The sequence below is a fragment of the Ixodes scapularis genome, unplaced genomic scaffold (assembly GCF_016920785.2).
Source record: "Ixodes scapularis isolate PalLabHiFi unplaced genomic scaffold, ASM1692078v2 PGA_scaffold9__187_contigs__length_104089568, whole genome shotgun sequence".
In the NCBI taxonomy this organism is placed as follows: domain Eukaryota; kingdom Metazoa; phylum Arthropoda; class Arachnida; order Ixodida; family Ixodidae; genus Ixodes; species Ixodes scapularis.
In genome coordinates, this window is record NW_024609884.1 from 54046693 (window position 1) to 54055661 (window position 8969).

An 8969-nucleotide genomic window follows, 5' to 3' on the forward strand; every position below is an offset into this window, starting at 1 on the left:
AATACCGGGATTCGCGTATTGGTCGACCCCCCAGTTTTGATGAGGCGATTTTTGAAAAACAGGTCGACCTATACGCGAGTAAATACGGTAAATATCACTCGCTCTGTGCTCCACTGAAGATGCCTCCCGCATGGGAGGCGAAACGTTTAATTAAATTGTTATTTTTGTTATGTCAAGCCGTTTTTGTGATTACACTTATCATGTCATATTTTAAGTGGACGAAGCGGAAACCTCCTCCACCTACGGGGACGACCGCGGTGCCGAAGGCGCGCGATATGTGAAGTCTTTGGTCCTGGCCTTACTACGGGTCAGAGTCGCTAAAAGCTTCTTTTTAGTCGAAATAAACAATATCAGTGGCGCGAACCGTTTCAATTATTTATGGAAGTAGGTTTTGTTCCGTATTTTAGATCAGAAAAGAAACAAATGCGCTGCCTTTTCCCCTCCACCAAGCGGTGGAAAAGGCGGCGCATACTAGAAAGGGGTAGCGGGATCAGGCACTGACAAGCGGCGAGCGTAGAAAGGTTCCGGATGTACGCGGTTCCGAGCGGTTCCGAGCGTTCCGAAGGCCTTCAGCGAGCAGATTTGGCTTGTGGTTTGGCCGTTTGGCAGTATGGCACTGCGAAGTGGCTCCCGTTCTGAACTGATCTTTACCCCGTGTTCGCTGTCTTCTGTGGCCCATGATGTGTCATGCCGAATTAGAGTTTAATCGCGCAGCAAATGCAATGCGAGCCGCCTTGGCCGTCTGCATCATACAGCCTATATAGCACAGGCTTTAGTGGCGCCCTCTTGAGCCGTCGACACGGAGTGCGGCAGCCGTGAGCGCTCGCTGAACTCACTACCCCTCCTCTAGTTCACGGCCACTCAAGCCATGACCAAGGATGTCACGAAGGAGGTTATTTTTTGCTTGTTTTTGTAACTTTTAATTTGCCTATAACTTTTAAAATAGAGAGGAATACGAGAAAATAATATTTTTATTAAGTTACCACGTTCAGTGCGCTGAGGTTCCGTGCAAATTAAAAACCAGTCAAAAAGTCGTTGCAGGGCCCCTTTAAGGAAACCTTATAGTTTGCATTTATTCGTCCGTGCATGAAGACGATTCAGTTGTCTGGGATCCGCAACAAATTTATTTATTAGACAAACTTAAAAAAAAAAAAAAATGTGCTAGATTTGTATTAAACATACACCTGGAGCGAATGCCACTAACATGAAGGGGAGGCCCTACACTGGGAGAAACTGAGTGAAAACAGAAAGCTTTTTAGGCAGAATTTTAGGTGATATCCACAACAGTCAACTACTAATCAATAAAGATACTCTTTTACATTAAACTTCTTGTGTCAGGAAGAACAGATCTCCCACACAAAATCAGACCATACCCCTGTCACACTGACAGCCCCCTTTCGTCTATTCCTTTTTCCCAAAAAAACATTGAAGAGTGGAATAGGCTGCCGATAGAAGTGTTCAATGCACATTTAAAAGATGTTCTCTGGTGCCAAGGGGTGTTCTTCACATTACATTGCAGTCTTCATAGAAATATACTGCCTTTTTATATTACATGTGTTCATAAAAAAATTTAAAAAAAAACTGTAACCCACCTCCTGCAATAATGCCTCACGGCGATGCAGGTTATTCTGTAAATAAAATATCCTCGCACGCAACGGCACTGAGCTAGGGGGAAGGATGAAAACGAACGGGGTTATTCCAGTCCTTTCTTCACAAAGCTGGCTGACGTAGTCGCAAGAGATCACCCCAGGGTGACGATAGTCGAATGAAGCTCATGGATTAAACTCGAGCACTACGTTAGCATTCAACTTGTGCTCGATATCAATGTTTTGGCGGACACCATCAGGTGGAGGCTCATGTCCAGCCGCTGCGCTGATAGGAATAGCCGAACTTTAAAAATGCGTGAATACGACACCTGGTGCAAAGTAATATATATATATATATATATATATATATATATATATATATATATATATATATATATATATATATATATATATATATATATATATATATCACATCTTGGGGCTAAGTAGGCTGCAGGCGTATTTTTATAAAAGTAGAAGCCACCGAGGGTCAAACAAACTTGGAAGGTTTAATTCAACATGTGTCAGTCATACAAAAACCGCGACGTTTCGAAGGGGGACCCTTCATCCTCAAGCGGGACTTGAAAAGTGAGATCTCAAATACCGAGCGAAATACCGCAGAAGCAAGAAAACCAAAAAGCAAAAAATACATAAAATACCAAGATAAAAAGATTAAAAAAAATTCAAACAGCAAACGCAAAACATGGACGAGACTATAAAGCACGTGAGAGCATTCAATGAAAGGTTTAATAATCACAGATCGCACTCCACCAAAGTGCCCAGCCTTCCACTTTCCAAACATCTAACACTACCAAACCACTCATTCGATAAACTTTCTGTTACGCTGCTTCAATCTGGTTTTAAATCAAATCTAGAACGCGAACTGAAAGAAGCCCACCTGATCTATAAGTTTGATGCTGTAAAATGTGGAATTAACGAAAGTCCTGGGATACCCAGTTGTGTTCAGCTGTTGTGAATGTGTTGTGCGAAGATGTATTTGACACTGCGATTTTTGGTCAACTTCCGAGTTTAATAGTGGTGCCCCATCCTCGCGGATGGCGTCTGAGCCGTTTGCGGCGGGACTCGCGCTTTATCTCTGATATATATATATATATATATATATATATATATATATATATATATATATATATATATATATATATATATATATATATATATATATATATATATATATATATATATATATATATATATATATATATATATATATATATATATATATATATATATATATATATATATATATATATATATATATATATATATATATATATATATATATATATATATATATATATATATATATATATATATATATATATATATATATATACATATATATATATATATATATATATATATATATATATACAAAAGAAAACACACATTAATTCGGTTTATATCAGATCCATATAACCTTTTCTGAATATAATTTTAGTTTTTGCATTTGTACTATATATAAAAGATTAATTATCAGTTGATTTAAGGAACCTGCAACTTAAAAAAAAATTTCTCACAAAAGTAATTCTTTCTAAATTTAATTACGCATATCAAACACTATTCACTGAAATGCTCGTCATGAGATGACGGATATAAACCACTCAGTGCTTTCACAAGCGGGCCAACATCATTTATGTTTTAAACGTCAGTGACATCTGCCGTAATGCATCAACATAATAAAATATGAGCCACTTGAGATAAATATTTAAATCTTGAGAAAACAACTTCTATTTAATCTTAGTCTGAGATAACCGATGCCGCATAAACTTCTCCATAGAGCAGCGCACTTTCATCATGAAGTGTTGTCCAGCACCAGAGGAGTTAAAAAAAAAACGTCACGCATAAGTATCTTAATTCACAACTCAAATGAAAAGGCTCCGCTTTAAACCAAGCCAGGTTTTATTGCGGCTTTACTTATGCGCTCTCACGCTGTCACGCTGTCACGCTGTCAGCGCTGTCAGCGCTGTCACGGAGTACATTTTCTCCCGTTATTGTAAGCTCGAAGCCTACAATTGCAGAGGGTGCATCGGGCAAAAAGGTGTTCGATTGGATTGCGCCTCGCTCTTGTTTGACGGCAAGAAAGTGTAATTTTTTTTTTTTTTAACAAAAGTAAGAAATCAACGTGGAAGTTCATGACGCTCAAGGTGTACATGTCACTGGAGATAGGAAAGAGGGATTAGAATAATAAAAATGTAGAGACCAGACAGGGGACACGATACCTTGGCAGGATAGGCCCACCGTTTAATGTGAAATAGCTCGGGGAGTAGCGGCGAAAGTAGAGAGACGCGCGCAATACGAGGAAGCGCGAGAACAATGCTCAAGCACGAATAAAGTTACGTGCCGCAGGAAATGCCTTCCTAGAAAGCTCATAATCAAGGGTGGGGCCCCGTCAGGCGGAAATGCCTTTTGTCTCTATTTCCCATCCAGGCTATGCTGAAGAGAATCCAAATAAAGAAAGAGATAAAGAAATATGGGGCCCACAGACACACAACAACCTATAATCTTGGCACAGAAAAATTAATGCCATGCCCAGAGGGACACATCCTAACATTTGATAATTCATGGATCTTATAAAAAAGAATTAGGTCCTGACCAGGATCTCTTTGTAACAGTTAGCAAGTGGATGGGAAAGCGCGTGACCAAGGCATTAAAACTACACATATAAAAATAAGCTTGCTCAGTTAGAGCCAGCTTGCCAACGGGATATCTGTGTGATTATCTAAACAAAGCTAAGGCTGAAATAATTCTTTGGGTTAAGCTAGTCTATGACTTACTGCAAAGGCATTAAAGCCATACTGCAACGAAATTCTAGCGCCTATATTTATTGTCTAAATGTCACCTACGTTCTGGTCACACCACGGAGACACCAATAATTTCCTCAAAAGACGCCAAAACATTAATTAAAACGAATAAAACGAATCTCGTTACGTTATCCTACCCATAAAAGCAGCGCTGCTCTGCGAAAGTACGGCGGCAAGCTTCGTGCGAGAAACAAGAAAAGGGTGGCGGTGGGCAAATTTTGTTCTGTGCCAGTGTTTTGCCCTTTTGAGTTAGAAGTGTCAACTGAGAAATGCGGTAAAACAAAAGACGCCTCATTAATTACGCAACGTATGTGCGACGTCATTAATTTATTACCCAACTGCATTCTTTGCATCTCATAGTTATACATTATGTCTGTGCGTTTCTTTAATGAAAATACAGTAACAATAATTACAAAAGTAGAATCAGAAAAATAAAAATAAATCGAAACGTGTATTTCTTCTTATTTTTAATAGCTCCCCTTCTGCCCAACGCTATAGTTGAGGTGGACGAATAATCAACCAGCTCCCAGTTCGTTAAAAAAAAAAAAAAAAAAAAAAAAAAAAAAAAAAAAAAAAACGTGTTAGTGACGGAATTGGAAAAAACACAAAAACCTCTGCTCTAAAAAAAGCTTCCGTCGAACACTCAATTTAACTTCCTTAACGAAAAAGCAATGAGCGACTTTGGTTACTTGCTGAGAACGGCTAATTGCTTTACATGGGCGACCTATTGGCGTCTGTTATCAATCGAGCAGCGTGGATGTTAGTCCAGGAGGAGAACCAGTGAACTAAGAGGGCAGCAGCATTAGTAATTTAAAAGGAAGTCAGCAAAGACGCATCGCCCGTACTGTGCGACAAGGCAGCTAGTCATCTCCAGGATGATCAATGCTGTCCGAGACCATACTCGAAGATGACCAAAAAATCTCGGCTTAGTGAACGTGACTACTTGGGGACTCGCAGCTCGTGTGGAGATCAAATGTCTAAAGCACACTTTAGTCTTTGATGCGAGCACAACTGTTTGAGATATCCGCGTCGTTGACTGCCTTATTGCAGTCGCATTTGTGTGCAGCAGCATGCTCGGAACTCAATTTGAGAAGTTTTGTAACTTTTGTGCAATTCCCTATTCTCGCCGCTCGCTAGAAAAGCTTGCCTCGCACGTCGGAGTGGCAGTGGAAATTCGAGAAATGAATTCACTAGTTGCCACACACCAAGAAGAAGCCAGGGCAACAGAGGAGCGCGACTCCTCCCTGACATCACCGAGCATCGAAACTGACGCCAGGAACGCCTGCCGAACGAACTCGTTTCACACTGACGTCGTTGCCTTGGGGCACAAGCACAACAAGGTGGTAGGAATTGTTCACATGACGAAGGGGAAGGAATAGTCTTCGTCGCAAAAGCACGAATCTCTTCGTACAAGACAACTGTACGAATATTTCAGAGAAAGGAATATCACCATGAATTTTCATTCGCATGACCGCCAAACATCGGTTAACAAACTAATAAGGGAGCAAAACGGAACAATAAACTCAAACAATATATGGCACGCCGCCAAAGGAACTTTGAAAGGCATGAAAACAATCGGCCGTGTAAATTAATCAGAAACCATGCCTACTTTGCGATGGCGACATATGGAGGCAGCACAATGAAATTGAGGACGGCGCTGTTGAACTGGGTCGACCACTTTTGTGGGAGTCATGGAAACTGCGTGGAGGTCTCTCCCTGCAAGACGACAATTATGTTCCCAGCGCGCTGGTGATTAAGCATCCTGTTGCGGAGAAGCTTGTGTCCTCTTTCTTCTGATCGATGGCAATTTTCAAAAATGCCGAAGACTACGTTTAAGCAAAAGACAAGTAATATGTTGAACCATTCAAACACGCCATGTTGATATACTTGGACAAAAAAGTTCACGACTTGGATAACTCGTACAACCGAAGACAAAGTTTGGCAGTTCTGGACTGGAACGAACATTTAGGCCGACAGTGCATGTCCACTTACATCGTCGAGGACTCCCGTCACCCTGATCGCCAAAGTGAGAAGAAGAAATACTCCAAGAAGACGTTCAAGTAGGACCATCCAGCAACCCAGTGCTATCTTCCGTTCAAGTATCTTATTGAGCATTTGTCAAATATGACCAAAGTAAACTGATTTGTCACATTTGATGTTATACCATACCACAAATAATAAATAGTATAACTTTAGTACTCAATACCTCAGTAACTGAACATCATCATAAATGTAATCCATGCTTGATTTATTTTCTTATTACTTTATTACGCCAAGGAATATTGTCATTCGGTGTCTCGTTTTGCATGTAGATTTTAATATTAGTACAACATTAGGGCAGAGCAAATGTATTTGCACCATTTTTGTTGGTAATGCTTTCTTTTCTCATTTTCCACTCACATAGGTCAGGATATTATGGTTTTAACTTTTAATGAATACGAAGATGTTTGAGCTCTGGCTACGGTGACGAGAGAGATCATAGGGTATCAGATGGGGTATAAACACTTGCAGATTGGCGCAATGTGTCAATAGTCACGGTTTTTAATAAAATATGTTCTTCTTAGTTTCGTTCAGGAGATCCGCCGCCTGGTCCTGGAAACTGCAGCTTTGGACGAAACCAAGATCAGTCAAGCAACGAACGAGCCCATCTGCGAAAATGGCTCCTGAACACAAGGTGCGTTTTCCGGGACCTTGATATTTGTAATAGGGGTTGTAAACACTGGTAGAGAGGTGTGAAACCCCTGCCAGATGGGCAGTTTATTCTAATAGCACAAAAAAAATCGGCAAATGAACTCGCGATTTGAATTACGAGCGTCGCATGAGAAACACGCAGTGTCACAGTGGCGCGCAATGTCGCAGTGGCGCTCTATTTGACCGTTTCCTTTAATGTCATTAGGCGTAAATGAAATTAAATTCGCCCGTCTGATTGTTTATAAGTCAGGAACAACTGCCAATACTGATTGCGTCAAAGGAACAGTTAGTGCTCCTTACGGAAATTTATAATATTGTAAATACAGTAGTGACTGTTTTAACAATATTGACTGCCGTCGCCATATTACAAAGTTAGGATACATTTTTTATGCTTCTGGACAGGGTGCCTTAATGTCCTTTTGTTTATGGTGATTCCATTATTTTTAGCACTTATACCGACAGCACACGCTCTCGGGAAAAATACGAAGAAATAGCCGGTAATAACATGCTACCGTACCACTGTCAGTGGGAAAAGGTCGTGCCTTTAGTCGTGCCGGGAGACGCGCTTTCACGCGCTCTGAATCAAAACAGAAACAAAATCGTTAAGAGAAAAGCGATCAGATGTCACCACCCTAAACAAAGCGCACATAAAGGCACCCTAGCCCAGGCATGCTACATACAACCTGTCTAATATTTGATACGCTGACTTTTTTGTTCCTTTTGCAGCTACAAAGATCCTGCGCATCATCATTATCCGAAACGGTAAAATAAAATGAAAAAAAAAAAAAATAAAAAAATAAAAATTGGGGGAGACCAAGGTGTCTTTTTTTATTTTACTTCATAGTCATGAGCGTCATTTCGTTTTACAAAAGAAACAAAACGTTTATACTGATACAAAAATCATCATACAACCATTCAAAATGTTTTCGAGTGTTCGTTTTTGTTACTGTCACAAGAAGACTATTTTTCTCTTCCCAGTGACTCGGAACTCTGGTGAGAAATGGCGAAGTATTGTTATCTACCATTTTCCGTGTGGTGCACTTAAAATTTATGGCGGGAGTCCGTGCTCTTCATCGCTGGAGGCATGCATTGAAGCGTTCGTGCGCATGCAGCAGAGGCTTGTGCCGTCCGCGACATGGTAATCCATGCGATGTCTATCAGTGCCTCGCGAAATCGGAGCAACTTCGCTACCTGGAAGAACATTCAGAAGTGGCTCCTAGAGCTGCTCGTCAACTAATGTGGGATTCCACTTGCTTATACGCTTTCAACCGCGTAATGAAGCTTGTTTTGCCGACACGGCAGTCCTTCGCGTCAGACTCTTGCGTAGCGCGATCAGACCGACGCTGAAAAATTTCGCACGACGGGTTGAACGTCATTGTCGTAAGCTCGATCGGCACCACGTTTCAAACTGCCATGTCGAAAACTATATTATTTTCTTGAAGCTACCTTGAACGCCAGCGCATGCCGCCGAGCCGTTCCTCCTACGTTTTGGTAAGTGCAAAATGGCAGCGCTAGGTCAACCATTACGGAACGGGGCCCCGTTCTTTCCAACTGTGACGTCAGGTGCATGCTATGTACTGAACTAAATATACCTTTTGTTAAAATGCCCGAGCACCGCCGGTCAGGGGTATCGATTTCATGGCGTTTACTCACGTAAATCAGTGTATGGCACCTGCTTTCATTTGGTGTCATGGTGAGCGTTCATGCGTATTAGCCGAGAGACGTTTTGGTAGCGCCCTCTTATGGTTCCCTCTCGTGACGTCGTTACCACCCGAAGAACAAGTTCGATGGTGTTTGTAATTAGAATGGTGGAAGCTTGAAATCATTGCTCTTTCAAAGCAACACTGCCAACACCGTCAAAATTCAAGTT

At 41.0% G+C, this 8969-nt stretch overlaps 1 pseudogene; it reads left to right on the forward strand.

Annotated features, from left to right (window-relative positions):
* The first annotated feature begins 6023 nt into the window (after window positions 1-6023).
* On the forward strand, window positions 6024-7075 carry LOC115332672 (annotated as a pseudogene).
* The last annotated feature ends 1894 nt before the right edge of the window (window positions 7076-8969 follow it).